We start from the raw sequence: 26,313 nt of genomic DNA, 5'->3' as shown, positions 1-26,313 counted from the left end.
TTCGCTTTATTTGCACATCAAACATTGCATCCAAACTGACCTGCAATTGAAGGTGATCCATTTCTGGGATAAGTTCACAAGGAAGCTCCCATAAGATTAGAAAAACAAGGAATGAAGCCACATAGAAGATTTAATAATAGGAAAATGTTTTTAATCAAACCTTCACACCACTCATTGCTTCAATGTATTCTGCGAGCCTCATTTTATTAACCTTTCTGACCTACAACAGAGAATTTAACACATCAAAAGTAAAAAATCAGTATAATACATGACCAGACAGTTAAAAAAGAATTACTGTCTCCAGAGCAATTGGATGCATATCAAAGCTGAAAAGTACCATCTTCCATTCTTGATGTAGATCAGCATCTGCTGCAAATTCTTGCAACCCAATTAAGAGGTCAATGTCACGGATCCAAGCTTCTGTTCCAAGCCATTTGAGATAAGAGCACATAAACTAGGATTGCTCACCACAATCCAGCGACGCTGAGAAATAGCATGTTTGGAAAGTTAAAAACACTTCATGACAACAAGTAACGACTTTCTATATCTGATTTGTCTTCAGTAATAAATCTCAGATGCATTGCTGAAGCAAAAGGACGGTTCTTAATTTTTAGCGACACAAGCGATATAGTTTGCCCATATATCAACAGATTCAGGAAATATTGGAGCATCAAATTCCTTTATGTGGGACTTTGATTGAGGTTGTTGCCAATAACAGAAGCAGATGAGCAACACGTTGCTAAAAGATTGTCAAGAAGTTAGCACCAGGAAAGTTCATCAGATCAGAGCAAGGAGTTCCCATTGAATGCTCATAGAGACTTCACACACTGCAGCCTTGAGGAGGGAACATTTACTCCTCTAAGTGCATTTACATTGCAATTAGAGATTTAGAGTTAACTACAGGACCATGCAGGTCAACGTATCTTTCAATTGTGGATTTCAGTATTCTTCTGTCATTAAACTTAAACAACAGCAGTATAGCCAATTTGATCACATGCAGATTAAAGATACTAGTGCTTTCACCTGAGTTACCCCATTTGTCTTATACTGGAATTTGTGTGGCCACAGTTCATAAAAATCCTGCAAAGAACCTCTACAAAGTGTCAGATCGGAGAACTATCTCTTCAGCAGGCAAAAGAAAACCATAAGAAGCAAAAAGATGGCTTCTCTCTCTCTCTCTCTCTCTCTCTCTCTCTCTCTCTATATATATATATATATATAGAGAGAGAGAGAGAGAGAGAGAAATTTGTACATAATTGTGTCTGAGATAATGAAGTTCAAATTATTCAAAAGCGCATCCCAAAGTAGAACAATTTAATTTTAGTCATAAGCAGAAAAAAAACAATGAAGAAAATGGGATAAACCAATGTTCCTTGATGAATTACCTTGAAAACTCGTGTTTTTAATAACTCTGAATGCATCCTGGAAACACCATTCACAGTATGAGAACAAACAATTGACAGGTTTGCCATTCGAATGCTCTGTCAAATCAAATGGGAATTAAGTATCAATTTTGTACTACTTTTGCAATTCACCACCAAGCAATGAAGATGAGAACCTAAGGATATAATACTCCAAAAATGATTAAAAAATAAACTGTATGGCCTGCATGGTAATGAAAACAAAGATGTTTTCTTTTTTCAAAAAAAGGAAAAAAATGAAATTGCTTGATAGAATATTTCTAAACAATTTTTTAGGATATGCTTAGGTGTTGGTTTCTGCCCTTTCAAAAAAATGTAGGCGCTGACCAACTGATAACAATCTGATGACAAGTGCTCAAACATATTCTGAAAATTGATATGTACAAAATATATATAGACTTTACGACCATATAGAAATAGGAATTGTTACAATAGTTATCTTAATCTAAATAGAAAACTAATTTAAAATAGGAGATAACTATCCATGATATTTAGGCCTACCAACTAGACTTATCACAACTAATTCTCCTAGAAAATAGCTCTTGAAACAATCAAACATTTTGACACTCCCCCTCAAGCTGGTTCAAAGATATCAATCACCCAATTTGTTAGTCAAAGACTCAAATGCCAGTTTAGGTTGTCCTTTGGTGAATATGTGAGCCAACTACTCCTTTGTTGGAATGAAAGGCTTACAAATTAGTCCATTTTCTAGCTTCTCCTCTATGAAGTGTCAATCAATTTCTATATGTTTTGTCTTGTCACATTGTACTAGATTATGAACTATGTTTATTGTCATCTTGTTACCACAATATGGTGTCATCAAAGTCTTTGTCTTTATCTTTAATTTTTCTAGTAGTTTTTTTAGCCAAAGAAGGTTACACACCCCATGTGCCACAACTCTGAACCCAGCTTCTGCTCTACTCCTGGCAATAATGGCTTGCTTCTTACTTCTCCAACTCACAAGGTTTCCTCTAACAAATGTGCAAAAACTTGAGGTTGACCTCCTATCACTAATGGAACCTACCCTGTTAGCGCATCCATGAAGGCTTCGACAAGTAACTGTTCCTTTTTTGGAAAAGCAATCCTCTCCTTGGTGTCCTCTTTAAGTATTTTAGGATCTTGTATATTGCCTCCATGTGTTCTTCACTCGATGAGTGCATATAGTGGCTCACAACTAATTGAAAAAACCATATCTGGCTTAGTATGTGAAAAATAGATTAACTCACCAATTTTGGTACAATCTCTCTCAACTGCTTTCCCTTTCTTGAACAACCCAATTTTGTGATTGGCATTAATGGAAACATCACCAGGTTTACATCCTATCATGCCTACTTTTAGCAGATCAAGTGTGTACTTTCTTTGTTAGACTGCAATATCCTTGCTAGATAGAGCCAACTCCATGCCTAGAAACTATCTCAAAAGATCAAGATTCAAATTCCTTAGCAAGTACTTTCTTGAGTTCTATGATTTCCACTTCATTATTTCTGATCAATATAATGCCATCCACATATACATAAGGATAGTGATCTTACCCTTAACTGAGTTCTTAAAGAACATGGTGTGGTCAACTTAGCTTTGTGAATATCCTGAACTTCGAATGGACTTTGAAAATCTATCAAACTAGGCCCTAGGTGACTGTTTTAGGCCATATAAAAATCTCCTAAGTCTGCCTGCTTTTTTTCTTCCATAATGCCCCTCAAAACCTGGTGGTAGTTGCACGTACATCTCCTCTTTGAGTTCCCATTGAGGAATGCATTCTTAACATCTATAGGATGGAGTGACCATCCTAGGTTGGCTGCAAGTGAAAGTAGTATTCTAACCGTCTTCATATTAGCTATAAGAGCAAAAGTTTCTTGGTAATCAATCCTATAAGTCCCATCATCCTTGCATTTGATGATAAATATCCACTTGCATCCTATGAGAGTCCTCCCTTTTGGTCTCTCCATTAATTATCAAGTGTCATCTTTTTCAAGTGCCCTCATCTCTTCTAGGACTGCCTCTCTCCATACTAGAATCTTTAGAGCTTTGTGTACAGATTAGGAATTTCTACACTAGAAAGGTTAGAAGTAAGGGTTTGGTAAAAGATGACAAGCTGTGGTAAGATACAAACTTTGAAATGGGATGAAGAGTACTTGACCAAGTCCCTTTTCTAAGAGCAATAGGCACATCAAGGTCATTTATTTTTATAGGAATGGATGCACTATTGTGGACAAAGATACCTGTAACTTCCATTTCTGTAGCATTTGGATCCAAGTCATGACTTTGCACTCATGGAGGATGCACATGTTCTATCCTTTTTTATTAAGCAGCCTAGAATAGACACAAAGCTCAAGGAGTTGGGACTTTATCTACAACCTGGCTTTCAATCATAGTTTGTGGCACCAAAAAGTTGGGAGATGAAGATGAGGGTGGCAGCTCATGTTGGACACTCGAGAGACAATAAGCACAAGAAGAGTTTCCCAAAACCGATCTTCCATAGAATTCTCTTGCTGAAAAGAAGTTTATGTAAAAAAAGATTTGTTTTCAGGGAATGTGAAACAAAGGTGACAAACAACTTCTTAGATGCAAGATCATAGTACTTATACCCTTTTTGAGTAAGTGAATATCCCAGAAAAAACACACTTGACAGCCCATGGAATATATGACAAAAACAAATTTGAAAGATTGGTCATATGATCTATTGCTCTTTAATCAATGATCCAGAGAGTTTTATTTCCGGAATGAACACTTGGGGTTGTCAAGAAGTTACCTTACTAGGCTAGAGAGCAAGAGAGTGGGATTTGAGTTGTTTTTGGACTGGTTCATAAACCTGATTGTTCTTTCATCACATTCTACCTGCTTGTTTCCCTCCTAATATAGGCAAACATTTCACATATAGAACAAAGAGGTTCCTTGCCAACAACTTTCACCCTGGCTTCGTCTAATTCTAAGATAAGGCCTGCGAGGAACTAAAAACCCTCTCTTTATCAAGCATCCTGTTGTACTGAGCACTATCATTGATGCACTCCCATTCAACATCATAGGACTAGTCTCATTCCTGCCATAGACCCTTTAACACACTGCAATATTTGGTCATGCTTTGCCTCCCTTGTTTAATCTCACAAATTTGAGTTCTAATCTCCAATATCTGAGCTAAGTTTCCCACGTCTGAATAGGTCTTAGCAGCAACATCCAAGATCTCTTTTGCCAATGATGAGAAAAGGTATGTTTGCAAATATTGGGTTCACTAAATTGACCAACTATGCCATAACCATGGAGTTCTCTGCTTCCCATATGTGAAATGCATCTCATCCTTCCATTTAGGTGGCTTTGTCGAACCAATGAGATATCCAAACTTCCTTTTCCCATGAACAAGCATCTTCATGGATTGGGACCATCATAAATAATTCTGTCCATTCAGCTTGTGGGTTATGATATGAAATGACAGGATTTCATGAACAAATCGTTGAATCAACCATTGAGGGCTGTTTAGAATTGTTCCTGGATTTCTCTTCTCCAGTAACTCCCAACATGATTACACAGATAGTTTAAGAAGAAAATCGAATAATAGATGCCTAGGATCAGAGGCAGCTCAGATACCATGAAAACAGGTTGGGGAAAAAATTAATTTTTTGTTGATATGAAAAAAATGAATTCAACTGAACAAAATATATATAGACTTTACAGACGTATAAAATTAGGATTTGTTACAATAGTTATCCTAATCTGAATAGAAAACTAATTTAAAATGGGAGATAACTATCCATGATTTGTAGGCCTACCAACTAGACTTATCACAACTAATTCTCCTAGAATATAGCTCCTAAAATAGTCGAACATTTTTATGTATTTGTTATTTTAATTTCAAAAAACAAAAAATTTCTAGAATAAAGTTTTCATTCAGCAACACCAATGCGCTTGTAGCTTTTGTAGGAGATTTTCTAGATCCATCTCTTTTAATTACCCCATCACTGTATGAAATGAGAAAGAAATCAATAGAGTAGGAACACATTATACTTGCATCATTATAGATATCAATGGATGGATCAGCTTGTACATCTAGGACTCAAAGAACGAAAATTTTGTATAGACAAAGAAAAGAAAATCCCTCTAATGGGCTCATACTTTGTACAAACATGCACGTACACACAAAAAACAAGAAATATTGTCCTTTGTTTAAAATATAATTGTGCTAGTAAGTTGCATTGATTACCTTTTAGATTCTTTTAGCAGCTGCTTCTTCTTTTTTTCTACCTTTCCTATATTTTTTATTTCAATTCTTTTTTTCCTTTTTTCGGTGTTAGGGGTAAGGGACAGACAATGAAACACTAAACCTATGAAGTAATCTCCTTTTGTCAGTTTGATCTTTAATCCACTTTTTCTTTTCCTCAAACTGCCAATATCTTAATGTATGGTCCAAGAGTGATTTCACAAAGGACACACATCACACAAAAGCTTTCTTTAAATGACGTGATCGTAAATTGTAATCACATGGCAAACATTCCAATCTATCAAACATTAAGAAATTTAATCATATATCCTGAATTAACACCTAGAGATCATGAACCACTGTGATACTTTTAGGATTCAGAAAACATTCAGAATCAAGAGAAACTTGAAATTTGGAAATGAAATTCACATACCACCATATTGATAGAAGCCACAGAGAAAGACAAACTTTTAGAATTTTTTATGCATGTCAGAAAATTTCAAAAATAAATTTGAGTGGATGAAAAGTTATGCATGTTAAAAAAGAAAACAATCAAGGAATGTATGCGTTACTCTCAAATAGTTTAGTATTTTCAAGGATATTTGAGGAATACAATTTACAGTATCTATGATTTTCATTCATAGATTATTTTCCATAAATCAATAGTTAGGCATGCTTATGAATATGCAAAATATAATTCAAAGCTTTTCCATATGATTAAAAAAATGGAAATATAGAAACTGGATCTATGTGATTGGGTGGTCAAAACGGCAAGTAACTTAGAAGATGAAAAGGCAGAATTTCTTTAAAGAAGAAAGTTTTCTTAGGGAAAGAGGAATACATGGGAAAGGAAGAAAAAATATGAGACTAAAAAACGATAACGAGTGAGAATGGGAGGCGTGTTGTTGGGTGGTGTAGGGGTGTCCAGAAAGAGAAAAAAGGCACAAACAAACCATTCTCAATTTTAACCAGAGAATCTAATCCTTGGGCCACACTTTCAGATCAGTTGCCTCCTGGAAGAGAAGCAAAGATCTGTGGAGTGACAACTTTGAGCCCAATATTGTGTGCTAAACACACAAAGACCTGTGGATTGAAACAGTTAATTAGAAACCCACATAGTTAACACCCACATATATTATACACAGACTTCAGATGAACTCTCATTGTGCACTATTCACACTATCTTTCTCAGCTACTCCCTATTATTAGTTAAGGTTATACTTCAATGTAGAAAATACTTAAGTATAATATGAAATATCAAACAAAAGCAATTTCAGGATATGCCTTCTTGAATACCTTTACAGCACCTTCCTCCACAATTGACATCTGAGACAATCGGTTGAAGTCTAGACCAATTCTGTTCTTCAACTCCTCCATGAAATTAAAGTTTATGTCATATATAATCTGAAAAATAGACCATTTTATAAAATCTCATGAAAATGTAAAGAAATTAGAATAATTCAGAAAACTTGTTTGACGAATTATAAAAATACATGAACCAATTTAAATAATGCTGCAGAAGACCATTACTAATACAATACTTGAAAGGCAAGACACAACCTTCAGAGGGCAGATGCACTATCCCATGAATTAATTCAGCATTTTCATCACCTACTACTCATTCCCTTTTCTTTTATTTGCCTTTTCAATATTTTACAGAAGGTGGGAAAATGAATTCACAAAGAGAAATAAATTGCAGAAATTTCAATAAAAAAATAAAAAAAACGCTGAAACGCACTTGTAAGTGGCGTGGGAGAAGACTGCCTAGGAGATCAACAGGGATTTTCTCTAGCGCTTCAGGTAATACTGTGTGAGTTGTAAATGAGAAAATTCTGCATACAATGTTCCATGCCTGGTCCCAACCTAAATGTTCTTCATCAACAAGCACTCTCATGACCTCAACTACTGCAAGAGATGGGTGAGTATCATTCAACTGCAGTGCAACCTGGACAAGAAATTAGGAACATACTTTAGGTCAATGGAATAGAAGTAGAAAAGTTGGATCATAGAAAAACAAACTACAATAGTGGGGGAAATTTATAATAGGCAGAAAATTTTCCCTTTCATCGGACTGTCATATGTTAAATGGGCATAAGGCCAGGTAGTTCATCTTTCAGTAGAATGTGTGCAAGTTTCATATATGATAACCTTCTCTGGGAAATCATCAAAGTTATTGTGACCATCTTTGAACCTTCGAATGATGTCTTGTAAGGATGCTGAGACAAAGAAATAGTGTTGTTTCAACCTCAGTTCCTTTCCCTGAAAGACAGCAACTAAAAGAAATGGATAATATATAGCTGGAGTTGGAAATGATGGAGCTTTACTGGAAGGGAAAGAACAAAACTAATGCATGACAAAATATTAATAATAATAATAACTCCAACAAACCAAAGATAACAATTGTAGTAATAATAAAACCACCATATATGTCATAAAGAGGCATGCACTTGATGTCATTACTATTTTTATAACATGTTTTTGCAGCTTTATTGTAGGGCAGGGTGGAGAATTAATGTAGTGTGACAAAAGTAATGGACAACAACTTAAGAGCTAGAATTGATGGAGAGAGACAAGGAGAATGAACAAATTCAACAAAAAGAATAAAGGAAAAGATGAAACATATCTATGTCAGGAATCAAATTAAACTTCATAATAAAAGAGTGCCTACTGTAAAACCAAATTAAATAGGCAAAAACTTTCAAAAAGAACTACATTTTATAGCTGTATGATTAAGAAGATGGAGCAGGGTGGCTGAACCAGAGAATTTTTTACTCAGATTTTGTCTCTCGCATTCTAATATAAACAAATTTAAGAAAAATACCAATAGGAGCAATGGCACTATCTCGATAGAATGTTTAACCAAGAAAAGATAAGTTCCTAAGATAACTTCCAGTTGAAATGAAAATGTCGAGGACAGTGGGAGGAAGTATCAGAATAACAAAAGAAACACATTGAGCAATTTTAAGAAGACCCAGATTACATAATAAATGCAGCAGTACTGAAGGATAAGGTATTCAGACATATTTGGAGAAGATCATTGACAGTGTAGTAGAGTTAATAAGATGAAAAATATCATTCTTTGTGACTGAAAATAAGGACTTCGAAAGGCATATGGGGGAGAAATATTAGGTCAGTGCAGCTTAGGAAAATATACAGAACAAAGTTTCTGATTACTTGAGACTAAGCACATGCCACACATAAGTGTTTTAAGAATTACATCCCTCTACAGTATAACTTCTATAGAATTTTTTTCAACAAAAATAAACCAAAATGTTAAAAAAGAAAAAGGGAAGTCAAACAAAAGAGTGCATGTCACTAAATTTTCAATCTTCTACCAGAAGCAATCAGAACTATCTCCATTCATCAAACTCCATTGAGTTCTCAACAAAAACCATGCAGCCTTTGAAATAATTACTACAATGAAGCATGTACAAATACCTAATGGAAAGAATATTATTATACCTAATATATATTGAAAAAATTAAAGGAGCACATACCTGATAAGAACGGTCATCAGGGTACAAAACACAGCTTATAGTTTCAGCTCTTTGTCTATTAACAACAGCATTGATATAATCTCCAGTATTATATGATTCCTGAAAATGAAATATGCACAAAGTAAGATTGTGAATTATTTATTTATCTATAGCAAATGAGAAAACCTAAAAAAATTTGGAACAAGATCATTTGACTCTTCGTTTGGTGATGATTGCAAAAATCACTTGTAATAGGAAACATGATCCCTGATAGAGCTGAAGCATGAGAAAGCATTGACATAGCTCAACCTAATTAGGCAGGATACAAAGCTTGGTTGAGTTAAATTTAGTACTAAGAATAGAAGGTTAATTATGGACTGCAAACCTTTAACTACTATAAAATATAGCATTCACCTGTTAAACAATTAGACATATGGCATCTTCGTACCTTTCTTAAGCAGTATGTAATATGAAGCAAAGAAATATATGAGCTCTAGTGGCCTAGCTCAAGTGGTAAAGGATTGAGATGGGGATGTAGTCTTAGATTAGTGACATGGAAAAGTGTATGCTTAAAGTTACCATATCATATTGACCATCTGGCTTAGCAGCCCAAAGGCGGAGATTAATTGTATTCCTTGTTCCGTAACCAGGTATTGGATTATCATAAGCTACAGCTTCGACCTGCCAATGAGGAGAGCTATAAAGATGAAATAAACATTTAGCTATTTTTTTTTTTTTTTTTTGATAAGTAAATAAACGTTTAGCTATTGATATAACAATGTTTCTCATTTAGATAATGCACCCTAGTGATGTACTATGCAAAATTAAACTAACTTTTGTTTTTTTTTCTTGGGTCAACAGTTGCTTTAAAATATGAAAGAAATTATTTTCTCACCGTTTCTCCAGGTAACCAAACTTTACAACTTTTTCCATTCAAAGTTTCCTCTTCAACAGTCCCATAGAACTTATCCATCGGACATAATACAGAATGGCAGAAAACAAATAGAATTTAGAAAATATAAAAGACAGACAACGTTGAATGAAACAAACAGTAAACATTGAAGTATTTAATAGAAACAGAAAGGGAAAATACTTGCAAACCTTCACTGGATATGATACATGAACCCGCTCTATCTCCCATGGGTTTCCAAAATTTAACCAATAATCAGGCTGTTCATGTTGAAATCCATCCAGTATGACCTGACGGAACAACCCATACTGGTAGCGTAGTCCATAACTGCAAAATGAATGATGCAATTCTGCCAATATTAGTTAACACCCCCATAGGAAAAAGCAGTTGGTAAACAAAGACTAGTTCTGGATATATAAGAGTCTGAATCTACTGAAATTATAAATGGGTTTCATTTCTAATAGTAATCATACAAGAAACTAAAAAAATCTTAATTAGCAAAATTGGCCACTGTATCAGCTTATCACCTTATCATACAGGAAGTGTGTGCCTTCTTTCCTATTGTTTAAAAAACTATAGCATCTTGACAAAGAGAGGGCAAAAACAGTTTTGATATCTTTCATTTTGTTAGTTTTCATGTTCTTCAGTTATTTTCATGCAATCAGCATTTTACTGATATTCAGAAGAAAGCAAGAGAGGGAGTTGCAATTGTAGGTTTTTCTGGTTGCTTTCAGGAGTTGACTAAACTGCTACTCTAATATTCTTGTTTTTTGGCTATGGATATATGATTACCTTGTTACATGCTTACCCTTCTTTTATTTTATTTATAGATAAAGTTATGAGATAGATAGAAAGGTTTTTTTATATAATCTAGAACTCTGTAATTCTCTTCTAAATAGAAGGAGTTTCCAACCAACTACAATAATAAATGGTTGACTGGATTTTTTTCTTCACAACCATGATTAAAAACATGGTATCAGAGGTAATCCAGGTCTGATTCTGGTTGGCTACTTCTCTTCTTTTCATATCCATTATTCATCTTCTTACTCTCCTCATTTCCTCTCTTATTTCTTTCTTCCATCCTCCATATCTGATTCTCATTTCAAGGTAGTCTAATGTGCATTGCTGATGTAAATCAACATCAGTCAGCTGATGCTGGTGGTTGTTGATTGTTGAAATGGTAGCAACTTGTTTATAGTATGTTGATGTTGATGGTTGCCCAGTCTTCAACCTATTTTTTCTTCGTTGAGGCTTTTATGATATGATCTTGAAATTTTGGGTGTCAAAAATACAGATAAGTGCTGCTGTAAATTTTTTTAGTGGTCATTTATTTCAAGTAGTAATGGGCTAATGGCTGCCATATCTGAAATAAAAGAATGCATTGGTAATTTTGATAATAAATTTTTTAGTAAAATGACAATCCAAGTCACAGAACTACAACTATGTTTCTCAATTCAAAAAATTATATGCAATGGTTTAGAGCAGCCCAAAATTTATATTGGGCATAGGAAAGAGGGACTATATTCAAGGAAAAGTTGCAACACCATTTGAAAAAAGCTCTATACAGGTTGAAACAGTATCCAAGGGTGTGGTTTGGAAGGTTTTCAAAAGTAATGAAGAACATGGGATATAGGTTTGGAAGGTTTGCAAAAGTGATGAAAAAACATGAGATACAAACAAAGTCAGGGATATCATATGTTGTTCATTAAGCATTCAAATTTAGGGTAAAGTCTTTAACGCATAGACTTTATTGAATTAAACTTGTGGAATACAACAGAAATAAATAGGCCCTTGCTGCAACTAATCAGCAAACACTTCTCCTGAAAACCAGGGACACGGATAACTACAAAGAACAATTCGAAAACAGAATAAAAATCCTAACTCTAAGTCATGTTCGGATAACCTTATTTATTTTGAACGCCTAACAAATAAAATACTAACTAAAGAATAAGATAAAAATAACTCATAATTATCTACATAAAGGGAGTTACGACTCTTTTGGTATATGTAGATGAAATCATCATGACGGGAAATGATGAACTAGAGAAACAGACCTTGAGACAATGTTTGACCAAGGAATTTGAGATTAAAGAGTTAGGAAGATTGAAATACTTCCTAGGAATTGAGGTTGCACATTCTAAGTAGGGAATTTTTTTTTCTTACACATCATGACGGGAAATGAGGTTGCACATCCTAGGAATTGAGGTTGCACATTCTAAGTAGGGAATTTTTATATGTAGATGACATCATCATGATGGGAAATGATGAACTAGAGAAACAGACCTTGAGACAATGTTTGACCATGGAATTTGAGATCAAAGAGTTAGGAAGATTGAAATACTTCCTAGGAATTGAGGTTGCACATTCTAAGTAGGGAATTTTTATTTCTTAGCAAAAATATGTAACAAACTTTCTCAAGGAAACAGGGAAGTTGGTGTGCAAACCAATAAGCACACCAATAGATCCTAATCATAAGCTTGGAAAGATTAGGGAAGATACTGCGATAAATAGAGAGATGCATCAACATCTAGTAGGAAGACTCATTTATTTATCTCACACAAGATTAGATATAGCACATGTTGTGAATGTGATTAATCAGTTCATGCACAATCCAAAAGAGGTTCATGCACAACCGAGTGCTATAGTACCTTAAGGGGTCTCCAAGAAAAGGCCTTCTATTTAAATGAAGCACGGGACTAGTACTTGAAGCATACACAAATGCAAATTATGTTGGATTTGTGGTTGATAGAAGATCGACTATTGGGTATTGCACCTTGTGGGAATTTGGTGACATGGAAAAGTAAAAAATAAAGTTTGGTGGCAGAGTCCAGTGCAAAAGCAAAATTTCATGCAATGGCCTAAGGAGTTTGTGAACTACTATGGTTGAAGATCATTTTGGAAGACTTGAAGATTAAATGGGATGGGCCAATGAGACTTTACTATGACAATAAATCTACAATCAGTATTGCATATAATCTGGTGCAACACAATTGAACGAAACACATAAAAATAGACAGGCATTTTATCAAAGAGAAATTAGATAGTGGATTCATTTGTACTTCTTATGTACCTACTAACCACTAACTTACAAATATACTCAGAAAAGGTTTAAGCAATACAAAGTTTCAAGTAAGTGTATCCAAGTTGGAAATGGAAAACATCTATTCAACAACTTAAGGGGGGGTGTGAAAGAATGAAATTAAGGAAGTCGTGATTTTGTAGAGAGAATTAGGCAATCCCGTGGTCAAAGGGATTTGTTGTAATTGAGTTAAGAAAGTTCCTAATTTACGTGCTAGGATTTTTTGTATATACATGTGAGTCTCTGTATAGGCAAAAAATTAAGGAAAATGAATCTATACCTTTTATTTTTTTTTATTTTTTTTACAAGTAAATTCTATACCTTTTATTCTTCCCATCTTTCTCCTTTTACATTCCCTTCTACAAAAAAGTTCTTACTTTACCTCCCTAGAAACAAACAATGAATAAGGAAATGGAAGCTCTCAGAAAAATCATACTCTCAAGTTAAATTATGTAGGAAAACACCCATGGTTGCAAAAGGGTATTTACTTTAAAATATAATCTTTATAATGTTGTTATCACTAGAGATGACTCGCATGGCATTCTTGCTCTTAAGAATTTCTTAAAGAGCACTTTAAGGTAAAAGATCTTGGCCACCTTAAATACTTCCTTAGGATGGAAGTCTTTTTCTCCAAGAAAGGTATTTTCTTTTGTCAACAAAAGTATGCTATGGATTTATAAAACAGACAAGTTTTCTTAGATGTCAATCAAATAATATACCTATTGATATAGAATTAAAAAAATTAAAAAAATAAATTATTTATGGGCAGTGGCACTTTTTTGTCTAATCCTCTTCTCTATCAAAGTAAGGTTGTAAACTAATTCATCTCACTATTAGTTGACTTGATCTAGCCCATTCAATTAGTCTTGTCAACTAATTTATGTGTGAGAAACAGCTAAACAAATTTTTTGTTATATAAAGAATGCTTCAAGGAAAGGAATTTTGTTCTAAAACAAAAGTCACCTAAATATTTTTATCTATTCAAATGCAAATTGGGCTCGTTCATTGGGTGATAGAAGATCTACTAGAGGATTTTATATTTGTGGGAGGTAACTTGATAACATGGCCTACCAAAAAACAGTTCATGGTTGCTTATAGTAGTGCTAATGTTGAATATAAAGCCATGGCCCACACGTGTAGTGAATTGATTTAGCTTTGAAAATTGGTAGTTGAATTGGTTTTTTCCAGTTTCATCTTGATGTAGGACGGACAGAAGTCCAATGTCCCACATCCACTTCTAACCAACATTGGTTGGGCCATATATGTGGGACTATCTTTAGTTCCCATTAGCTTAGACTTTTGGAAGTGTATGTGGTCTTGCATCACATCTCCTTCCCTTATGCATTGTGACAATCAAACAGACAGATGAATGAAACATATAGAGATTAATTATCACTTAGTTCCTTGAAAAATACTAGCTCAAGAAATTTCTACTCCTTATGTTTGTCCTACACTTAGTTGGTTGATGTATTCACAAAAGCCCTTTCTAGAACTTTATGGCAAAGTGCTTTGTCCATGGTAGGCTTGATTAATGTCTATGCATCAACTTGAGGGGAAATGTTGAAGATATGGATTGCTATTATTGTACAATTATCATGTTACATGTTTATCTTTTTTTTTCTAGATAAAGTTATCTTGTTGATAAAAATATTAGATAGATAAGAAATTTGATTTAATTTAAAACTCTATCAATTATATCTTTTTATCCATAGCATGATTAACAACAATATCAAAAAACAGAAATAGTATTCACAAATAAATGAATTAATAAGAAATAAAAAAAAATATTTCAGAAGGTTTTTCGCGCACGCGCGCGCGCGCGCGTGTGTGTGTGTGTAGACATTTCTAGAAAAATAAATAAACATAAGGTAAGGTACAGGGCTCTTAATTTCGAAATTATTTTACCCTTCTCCTTTTTTGTTTTTTTTTTTTTTTTTTGAGAAAGAGGTTTTATCTAAGCAATGGGAAAAGCATTAAGCAAATTTTCTTTATTTTTGAAATTTCTAAATATTTAACCCATTTAAACCGCTATTTCAAGCTCTAGGTTTGAGGCAAGCTTTGTTACCAATTTCCAAGAACCATGCTCAATCTAGTTATATGTATTTTTGTTTAAAATTATTTCAAGAAAGGCAATATGACCCCCCTAACCCCTATGTGCATCCACATTTGATTCACATGGCACTTGGAAACATATATCTATATATATATATATATAAATATATACCCCCTAACCCTATGTGCATCCACATTTGATTCACATGGCACTTGGAAACATATATATAAGGAACCCAACATACCTCCAACAATTTGTTATTATGTAAAACTACTAATACCATGAACCAAGAATAGTGAAGCCTAAAGACAAAGATTTGCAAAAGGAAATTGCTTTAAAACAGTAGAAGTTCAACTGAACCATACATCAATCAAAAATGAAAAAAAAAAATGTAGTCATACCCCCATGCTGGATAGTCTAGTGTTGCCAAGGAATCCATTTGACATGCTGAAAGGCGAGCTAGACCACCATTACCAAGAGCAGCATCCCCTTCCTTCAAACAAAACAACAAATAAAGGGGTAAAGAAAACAAGTAATGGCCATTTGAGTGTAAATAAGAAAATGAAAGCATTTAATTTCCATCATCAAAGAACTACTCAAACTTTAGATTTCTTGTAAAAGCTTATTAGGAATCATCTCTTGTTATGAGTAAGACTACATTAAAATACTTATTCAAAAGTCCAGCAAACATCCACCCAACAAAGTTAATAGATTCTCATAAAAAAATACCACAAAGGATCAATTTGTGGAAAGAAGGAAGCCAACAAAAGATGTTTCATTTGTCAAACAAACAAGTATGTGCTAGATTAGCTGCACCTGTTGTAGAAGTGAAATTGTAGAGTGGAAGAGAAAAACCAAAATGTCAAGTACACATTCATAAGGTTCTAAACCTCAATCCAAGTTTAATTTATTCTACTCAATAAAGAAATTAATAAGCATGCGTTTTAGAAGACTTAAATTACAATCTAAAATCATAATAGTGTTGCCTTTTTAGATCATCGAGAATATATGTTTTGGGATTAAACTTCTCTCAATCAATGCAAAAAATAAAGGGAAAAAACCACACATAAATACATAATAAGGATGATGAACAAGTAAGGAGTTTTCCACTTCTGAAGTTTTACCTAAAAGATGCTTTCCGAGGTGTATAGCCTGATGTCATCATGTGTAACTTTGCCTATATGCTCTCTAGGGTGTATGGCCCGATGCCAAGAGGGAGAGAGAAGCCTTTTAGGAAGAATTGGGGGATATAAGAGGTTAATGGGGCATAGGAATGACCCTTGGTGGACTTGGGGGATATAAGAGAGAAGCCTTTTAATTATTTTAAGTTATTTTCACTTGTTTTCTAAGGGTTGCTTTAAAAAATATATATATACAAACATGTAGAATGATTAAAAATAAAGCATCAGATATAAAAATTATTTTTAAAACATATTTAAAAACATTAAAACTTAAGTTAAAAACATTTCACCTTCTCAAATAGACTTTTGTTCTACAAAACATCAAATAACAATTTTCAAAAACTATTCTCAAAAATTGTTTTTCAAAACTATTTTCAAAAATATTTACCAAACAAGGTCTTAATCTTCTAGATTTTCTTTTGACGAGAGGTTCTTTCACTTTAAGTTGTGGATTAGAGAAGAATTGTTTATCCAAGCTTATGTAGCTCATTATTTTAAGGGATTAGGAGAACCACTTCTCTAATGTAGTGTAAACATTGACAGATCTAAGGCAGGCTCAAGGGGGGGCATATTTCCTCCCATCGCCCCCCACTTTGAGTGGTAGGTTAGAGAGGAGTTGTATGTCAAGGTTAAAGTAGCTCCTTATTTTAGGGGATTAAGAGAACCACTTCTCTAATGTGGTGCAAACACTGGCGGATCTAAGGCAGGCCTAGAGGAGAGGAGGCATATTTCCTTCTCCCCCCCTACACACACAAAAAAAACTAACAAATTAAATGTTAATTAACTAAATAAATAACACTTATCTTTAAAGTGCTAATGATATATTAGGATTCCAATAAAATTAAAAAGTAAATAGAAATTTTCACAAACTCTATTTAATATTCAAAATTTCTTTTATTTTAATTTCATATTTTTTCTTCTCATGCAACCATTATCCTAATTTATTTTTTATTAATTTTTATTTGATATCTATTAAATTAATTTCTTAATGTATGGTTGTCTTTGATTTTAATTTTGAAAATTTTAAAATTTGTTATTTTTGAAATTTCATTAAATAAAAACTAATTAACAACTAAACAACATAATTATATTAAATTACATGTCATTTAATTTTTGATAATTTTTTTTTAAATTATTTACATTAAGAGAATTTGTGTTTAGTTTAAATTACAGAAGATAACATGATTTAATAAAATACTTTAAATTATGCATAATTTAATATAAAAAAAATGTCATTACTTTTCAACTAACTTATATTTAGTTATTTTGGAAAAAAAATTGAATTATTTTAAAATTCTTTTTACTAAAAAATTATTAAAATAATTGAAAATTGACTAGAGAGATTTTTTAATTTTCTTACTAGTTTTTAATTCTTTTGAAAAATTCCTTTGAATGTTTTTAATAGTATATACATATATATATATATATATATATATATATATACACACATAGTGGTATTTTGAGACATTGTATTTATTCATGATTAAAGTCCAAAATTACATAATTTACTAAACATTAACAAGGTTATCACTAATTATTTTAAAATTCATTCATGGTTATTATGATGTTTGCCACCCTAAGAAAAATTCTTGGCTCTACCACAGGGTGCAAAGCTTGGTGGCAAGACCAATGTGGGATTATTGGCATACTTTGCTTGATAGAGGTTATGTGAGAAAAATGTATGATTTAAAGTGAAAAGCTTCCATGATTTAGTTAAGAATTGGTGGTTGAATGACGCTTTCAATTGCTTCTCCAATTTAATCTTTGTGTTGTTCTTAAAGATTTCAAAAACTTTGTTCAAATGTTTTAGGGTTGACTAAGTGGGGACTTAGCACCACACAAGAAACAAATTTGTGGGCTGTAAATTTCTTGCGACGCTAGGAGAGTAGCAGAGAAAGATTAGTACTATTGGGATAGTTTGGGAGAAACTTCTTACAAACAAAAATCAAGTGAATTGTAGTTCTTCTAATGACAAAGAAAGTCATGGAAATCTAGTCTCAAATTATGAGAACGCCACACCTCAGCAAAAAACAATTGGAACTTCTGCAAAAAGATGTTTGGTCGGTCACAACAACCTTTTGTCACCTCTATAATTGGAACTGAGTCTTTGGCATAGAAAGGTAATTTTTTAAATGCCTTAAATGTTAAAAGAGAAAAGATGAGTCCATGGATTGTGAACTTAGGAGCATCAGACCATATGACTAGAAATGTTAATATTTTCCATAAATATAGTCCAAGCCATGAAATTTTCACTATCAAGATAGTAGATGGATCTCTCTCAAAGGTGGTTAATACAGGCTTTATTATTATTTCAAAGAATTTGATCTTGGATTTTGTTCTCTTAGTTCCAAATTTGGACTATAATTTATTGTCTATTAGCAAATTCACTCGAGAACTCAATCATGTTACTAAATTTTTCCCCTACTCTTATGAATTTCAGGACTTCGATTTGGGGAAGACGATTAGCAGTGCTAAGATGTGTTTACGGCTCTATCTCCTTAAAGTCGATGATTTGCTTGAAGGACAAACTCCTAAGGCAAATTATGTTGCATCAAAAATTCAGTTTCATAAAAGCTCTTTTTCAGTTGATAATTCTGATAATGATACTATAGTCATGTTGTAGCACTATAGGTTAGGTCATCTAAATTTCTTATACCTTAAGAAACTTTTTCCTTCATTATTCAATAATAAAAGTCCAAATTTTTTAAAAAAATTGTCAATTTTCCAAACATGCCTATAATTTCTGTCCTAATCAGCCATACAAAATGTCTTGTCCTTTCTCAAAGATCCATAGTGATGTAGGGGAGGATTCTCGGATTAAAAATATCACTAGAACTTGATGGTTTATATCTTTTATTGATGATCACACTAGGATTACATGGCAATTTATCATGAAAGAAAAATTAGAAGCTAGTCAAATTTCTAAAAATTTCAACAATATGATTCAAAATCAATTTCAAACCAAAATACAGGTGTTAAAAATTAACAATCCAAAAGAGTACTTCAAATCAATCCTTGGTGATTATTTCTTAAGTCAGGGCATAGTACATCAAAGTTCTTATATTGATACTCCTCGACAAAATGGGGTTGTTGAGGAAAAAACAAAAACATTTTCCAGAGGTTACTAGATCACTAATGTTCCCTACACATGTTCCAAAGCATTTTCAGGTAGTACAGAATCTGAGTTTAGAGCCATGACACATGGCATGTGTGAAGGAATATGACTGAAAAGAGTACTAAGAGAATTGAGAATCTTAGTTGGGAAACCTACGAGGATGTTTTGCAACAACCAATTTTCCAAAAGCATTGCTAAGACCCTAATTCATCATAACAGGACGAAACATGTGGAGATAGATCGTCACTTCATAAAGGAAAAAATAGAGGAGGGGATAATTCACCTGGTGTACACACCAACATGCCTTCAAATAGAAAATATCCTCACTAAAGCTTTATCGAGGATCAACTTCAAGTATTTGAATACCAAGGTGGGCTCAATCAACATCTATAACCCAACTTGAGGAGGAGTGTGGAAATTTTTAAGTTATTATTCTGATTTCTAAGAGTTTTACAACTGTAAAATTAGTTGGCTTTATTTGGTTTGATATTTTTTATAATAAGGAGATTCTGGTAGCATGTTATCTAATCTCATAAGCAAATTGCTTCCTAAAATTAGTGAGTCTTTCTAGGTAAGTTAGTAGTCATTTCCCGTGAATAATGGGATGGTATTTTCGCCACTTAATTATTTATAGTAGTGTATTTCCTTCTCTATTCAGGAAATGGAAAATAGAATAATTTTTCCTTCTCATATTTCTTCACTAATATTTGGGATGATTCCAATTGTGGTAGGCATTGGAACACTTGCTTTTTGAGATAGTTTCATGATTCGGAGTTAGATAATGTAGGGTCATTCCTTAAGAGGGATTCAAGAGGCACCTTTGTGCAAATGGATTTGGAAGTTTGCCATAGAAAGAGGCGCCTTTTGGACATGAGTGATTAGGAGAAAATATGGAGAGGAGGAGGGTGGGTGGTGGTTTGGTGAAGTTAGAGATGGGTATGGAGTTGGGCTTTGGAAATCCATTATGAAGGAACAAAACACTTTATTGGGTCATTTTTCTTTTGCAGTGGGTAATGAGAGAAGGGTGAAGTTTTGAACAGATAGGTAGTATGGTGATGAATCATTATGTGATTCTTTTCCCTCTTTATTTGCCTTAATTGTATCAAAAAAATTTGTGTAACGGATGTTTGGGTTCAGTTAGGGCAGAGAGGGCATTGGAATCCTTATTTTTCTCGACCTTTAAATGATTGGGAGGAGGATGAAGTTGTGGATTTATTTTTACGTTTGCATGGATTGGTAGTTGATAGATAGAGGGAAGATAAGATGGTGTGGATGAAATCGGATATTAATAAGTTCTCTATAAAGCAATTTTATGTTGTCTTGGAACTGAGAGTTGTTGTTTCTTTTCCAACACGGGTAGTTTTGAAGTCTTGGGTTCTTTCTAAAGTTAACTTTTTTGCTTGGGAGGCTTTGTGGGAAAAAGTTTCGACATTAGATCAACTTCAGAAACACAGATGGTCTTTGGTCAATAGGTGTTTTATTTGCAAAGAAGATGAACAATTCATAGATCACATTCTCCTTCATTGTTCATTAGTTAGGATTCTCTGGAAGTTGTTGTTTGGTCTTTTTGGTATCCATTGAGTGCAATCTCCTACAGTTAAGGAGGCTTTATTAGGGTGGCATAGCTCGTTTGCAAGAAAACAAAGAAAAAAGGTTTAGAGAGCAACTCCTTTATGTATTTTTTGGACAATCTGGAATGAAAGAAATCTCAGGACATTTAATAATGAGGAGCATTCTACTCTTTTTTTGAAGATTTTCTTTCTTAGGAATTTAAACTATTGGATAAAGTAGTACTTAGAGATAGATTCTTTGTCTTTCTTTGATTTTATTGAGTGGTTAGGTTCTGGTTAAGGGAGGAAGTTGTTGTTAGGGCTCTTTTCTAGTTTTTGTGCTTTTAGGCGCTATTTGTACACTCCCTGTGTGCTTTGTGGCATCCTTGGGGCGTTTTTTTATTGTTTAATGAATTTGGTGTTTATTTATCAAAAAAAAAAAAAAGGATGGTGAGGATAGGATACTAAAAGTTGTACCAAGGATAAGAAGTGCTTAGATAAAAAAAATTTGCTATTGCTCCTTAGAAAATGAAGAGAGTTTCTTTTCTTATCAAGGTAGTTTGGAGTTTACGAGTTCCAATGAAAGTGAGATTCTTTGCTTGGTAAGCTGGTTGAGAAAAGATTCTAACTATGAATCAATTTAAAAGGAAAGGATGAATGGTAACAAGTTGTGTTGTTTGTGCATGAATAAGAAAGAATAGCTAATCATGTTCTCATTCATTGTGGTAAAGATAAGGTTGTGTGGCATCTCATTTTCTCTCTTTTCATTATCTCCTATGGCCTTCCCAAATCGATGATGTAGATTGTATTAGGTGGGACAAGAGTTTTGTCAGCAAAAGTGTAGGAAAGTGTAGAAGGCAGCCCCTTTATGTCTCTTATGGACCATTTCTGAAGATCATAATAATAGATCTTCCCAGGATTTAGAACCTCAGATAAGTCACTTAGAAACTTTTTATTTATGCCCTTTTCCTTTGGTCTAGATAGTCTCTTGGAGTTAGCTCCAAGTCCTTGCTGGATTTTATTGACTGTTTGGGATTATGTTAGCCAGTTGGCTTCCACTTTTCATTTTTATTCCTCATTAACCTATTGGCACCTGCCATATACTTCCAATGTACTTAGGTTCGGCACCCCATTTTTTTGGCAAATGTTTTATATAATGATCTTCACCTATATAAAGGAAGAAAAAACATATAGCAACATTTGGAAAAATAACTACCTGCAGAATCTACATTAAAGAGCATCCCAACATTTTGTTGTAGAAATTAGTTTTCTATTACATTACTATATCTGTCTTCACATCCTCATTGGTAAATTCACTAAATTAAAGAACAATTTCACCTCACAATGAAAAATAAGAAAGAAGCTGAGAATACTGAAATAAAATGTAACATGTGTACCTCTATATGTAGATACATGCCTATACTCACACCTACCCATCAAATAAAAGAAATAATCAAATATCCAGCTACCTGCTCTGCCAAAACTTCATATTCAAAGCCAAGCTGGCTTAAAGCATCTGCACACTGGTCCCGGATTCCAAGGTTTATAACACTATTTGACAAGGAACGGCCTGATATGCCAAATGCCAGTGAATGCTTTAGTACAAAAAACATCAAAAGAAAGGGTTAGAAGAAAAGAAAGAAAGAAATCACTCAGTGATTGTGTCTAAATACCGACACAAGAAAATAGGATACAACCAGGGGGAGCAGAACCCAAGTAGAAAAGCAATTAGACATCACAAATATGCTCAAGTAATAATGCAAAATATACAGTCCTATGGCGTAAAACTCACCTGATCAAAATTTATAGAAATTTTAGAACAGAAATACCAGGAATATGCATATATGCATGCGTGAACACATGCATCAATGCATACATATATAGAGAAAACGTGAAAATAGATATTATCAGAACTTGAATGTCGCCCAAAGGAGTGAATCAACTAAGGACATAATTAAGAGACAAAATTAAGTGACAAAAAAGGGTAATGTTCTCCAAGGTGATGTGATTCTAAGTTATGTTAACTCATACCAAGCAAAACATTTGCCTAATAAGCACACCGGTAGTCCCTTATTTCAAATGGCAAATTAGCCCATGAAGGACATTGGTAATTGCAGGTAGAAGGACGGTGCCAGGTAGAGGACAGAATAAAAAAAATAAAGAAGAGAAAGAAAGAAAACTGGGCCATGGAACCTCTATCAAGACTGCTTTACCTTTCTAGTGAGTAGATATATCATATATCAGCCCTATTAGGATTCAACAATGCAGCCACATAACTGATCTAAAATACTTGTAAAAATAAAATGACCTCCAATCTGGACACTTGGTCAGGAATCATGTAGGTGGACATTATTAAAAAAAATGGCAATGGCATTTATCAGGTCAATAAACTCGCCAATCTTTTCATTATTTGCTCTTTGCTCATGAACAAGTAAAACTAATAAGGTTACTGATTCTTGGCTAATTCTGATAGTTGATAATTTTATTTCCATTTTACCCATTATTTTAATTAGTTGAGCTCATATGGCATGCCTTCTCTGGAGTTCAATGAAATGCAGTCCTACTTTCTGCAATAATGAACCAACTGGGGACAAAAAGATGTTAAACCTTCTCTCCAAGCATCAAAGGTCAACTCTGTTTACTATTGTTGAACAACCAATTTTCCTAAAAGCTTAAGCTTATAGGATTTGGGTTCACAATGTATATCATGGTCTTTAAAAACAATAAAGGTTTTTCTAGGCCACATCTTATAAAAAATTAGAAAAAACCTATCTTTGTTAACTCAGTTGTAGGTATTAAACCATAGTTTTGAGGATCTCACATCAGCAAAACATTTGAACTTAATATCTCCCTGCACAAGTAATTCAAGGACAAAAATCATAACTAGCATTTTGGATGCCACTCTTCATAAAAAACAGAAATTAGAATGATGTGACACCTTCAGAGAAACACATCATTTATATTTTGGGATGAGCACATAACAGGATACAATGACGGAACATTCAGCTCATAATAAGAAGTTGGAAAATTAAGTGGTAATTTTAATACACTTACTATTTTCTGTTTTTAAAAATTAAAAAAAAAAATTGCAATTCTATCTAAAATGTAAGTACTCTTTAAGATTCACCTTAAAAAGATAATGACATTTAAAACTATTATAAATTAGGGTATTAAAAAATTTTACTACCATAAATTAAAAATTTTAAAGTAATTTTAAGGACATAAAGTAGGTCCATACTTTATTTTATAAGAGTCACTAGTATTTTCTACTTTAAAATATAGAAAACAGGAAGTGTATCCGAAAAAGCACTCAACTTTCTCATTGTGAAGAATATATAGGAAGCAGACCACAAACAATCACAAAGATTACCAGAAAAGAACTTCAATAGAGATATATAAATACCCATAAGAAACTCGAGAGACAGGAAGTATAGACGCTTTGGGTCTTTCCTCTTGATATACTGTTGAGTATCATGCCAACGCTCGATCAATCGATCTCTTACACTATGTGCTAATGCCTACAAATACCAATGCATCAATATCAACTTTATAAAGTCACCTCTAAAAAGATATACACACAATGAATACAAACAAAAGGTTTGGATAATCCTACTTATTTCATATCATTTTGGCAGATCAGTCCAGGCCATTCATCTAAAAGACAGTAAAATTTCCAATATATCAATTGACATCAAGCCACAAAAGAGATTGTCAAAAATTAAAATCAGGCCGTGAAAATGCTGAAAAACATTATTTCTAAACAAGGAAAAGTGTAACAAAACCTACATTCATGACAGTGTTACCAAACCTACATTCATTATATTTTCATATATAATGTAAATGATTAATCACAAATACATACTAGTACCAATCCAGCAAACTTCCCCTTTTTTTCTTCCTTTCTAATTTTCTGGTTGCAGAAAAAACTGTACTCTTAATTCCATTTTTTTAAGAAAAAAATATTCTTGACATTTTCATGGTGTATACTTCTACCAGATTTTCTATATGAGAAATTCTGTTCATTTTTAGTTGTGATTGTTCTTTTATTTTTTTAAGCCTATCAAAAAAAAAAAAAAAACTGTACTCTTGACCCAATTGCTGCCAGATTGTCACTTTTCAAATTTGTATTCGCAAGCAGCATTTAATTTCAGAAGTTGCTTTAAATTCATCATGACCCTCACAACAACTGATCAAAAGGCTAGTGACATTTAGAACAGACTTAGAAGCCACTAATTCCTCTTCTATAAAAGGAGAGATATCTACGTAACCGTGGTTGAATTTGAACTCCTTTTTGGATATGAATTTTAAAATTTAAATTTTTTCCAATTAATAGCAAAAGTTTTTAAAATTCCTCCACTTCTTTGAGAGAGAACAAGGAAAAAAAATAGTTTCGGACCCACAAGGAATTATGCTTCGAAGTCCACATCATGAATTACAATTTTAACATTTTGAGCTCAAATTGAAGGATAGAATTCAACCAAAATCACCTGATAGGCCTCAAAATCATCAAAACTAAATCGCGACCTGGCCACTGTGTACTCAACGTGATCCAAAATATCCTGTTGAAGACTGACTGGATCATTCGACAGAAACCTATCCATCAAGGCAAACATTCTCTCCGCCTGCGGCTTCGGCCCTAATCCAGCTCTTCTCACCACAATGCCTCTTGTACTCGGCCCCACCGACGTCTCCGTGCCCCATCCACCGCCACCGTCGATCGCCTCCAACAGCGCCTTCGTGATACGGTCCAAATTTTCCTGATCCTCAATCTTCCTCCCATGAGAATCAGTGACGAAGAACTTCTGGGTAAAGAAATCGCCTTCGAATTCCACGGTAGCCTTGTCAATGTGGAGGCCAAGGACCTTGAAAACCCTGGTGATGACTTGGAGCAGGCCGATCTTGTTACGAGCGCGGATCACGAATGATGTGGAGTCTGTCGATACGGCGGCGTCGACTGTTACCGTCGGCGTGGCGGAGTTTACATCGGCGGTAGAGGGCCCTGCTGGTTTGGGTCCGACCCAGGAGTTGCAGATGAAAGAATGCCGTGGAAGTGGCTTCAACTGAACTGGGAATGGACGGTGTAGATTGAGTGATTGTGGAGAAGAGAAGTCGGATGGACGGTGATGAAAGACAAGCAGAGGGGAGGAGATAGTAGCCATCGCCGTTGGAGAGAAGAAACAAATGAATAAACATATATAGATAAGAGATGAAAAGGGAGAGCTGAGCGGTAGCGGCCTGTGAACGGCTCCGATTACGTCATTAAAGCGTTGACAAAAGTGGAAATTGAGATTTGGAAGTACGAAAACGGGCTCTGACTTCCCGTTTTGGGTTTGGATAGG

At 33.9% G+C, this 26,313-nt stretch overlaps 1 pseudogene; it reads right to left on the bottom strand.

Moving 5' to 3' along the window:
* Position 1: 1 nt before the first annotated feature.
* Positions 2–26,313, bottom strand: LOC117904130 (annotated as a pseudogene).

Source organism: Vitis riparia, chromosome 17 (assembly GCF_004353265.1).
Source record: "Vitis riparia cultivar Riparia Gloire de Montpellier isolate 1030 chromosome 17, EGFV_Vit.rip_1.0, whole genome shotgun sequence".
In the NCBI taxonomy this organism is placed as follows: Eukaryota; Viridiplantae; Streptophyta; class Magnoliopsida; order Vitales; family Vitaceae; genus Vitis; species Vitis riparia.
The sequence above is the reverse complement of the archived record's forward strand: the minus strand, read 5'-3'. Positions and strand labels throughout refer to the sequence as shown.